The sequence below is a fragment of the Coturnix japonica genome, chromosome 5 (assembly GCF_054131305.1).
Source record: "Coturnix japonica strain WE chromosome 5, WE-NBRP24, whole genome shotgun sequence".
Taxonomy (NCBI): domain Eukaryota; kingdom Metazoa; phylum Chordata; class Aves; order Galliformes; family Phasianidae; genus Coturnix; species Coturnix japonica.
Genome location: NC_140667.1, coordinates 18,253,523 through 18,253,964, shown reverse-complemented (window position 1 = coordinate 18,253,964; position 442 = coordinate 18,253,523).

Here is a 442-nt window from a genome sequence, read left to right as displayed (position 1 = left end):
GAAAGAATCTCCACAGTGAAATATTAGTAACTTACATCTGCAGATGTTAATTCAGCAGTAAGCAATGGGTGTTTAAGCTTGAATAAACACTCAGAGCAAGCAAAATGAGGATTGATAAAGAAGTTCAAAATCCCCAAGAAAAAGCTTTGTGAGACTTATGTAGGAAGTCATGCTGAATGCTCAGAAGGTTTGTTTTCACAGAAAATGTGTTTTTCTTTCTTCAGGAGTAGAAAAGAACCTGTCTCCCTCTGCTGGTTTTAGAGAAGAGAAATACGTGTACAGGCAAAAAAACTGCAGCTGACATTTTGATTAAAACTTAGCAAAGATTGCACCATTAGTGGTTGAAATTTGTTGCCTGTAAGTGAGCTGTAATGACCTTGGTGATGTTAGAACTTGACCTGTCTTGATTACTGGAGACTGGTAGATTGCTGGAACAGCTCAA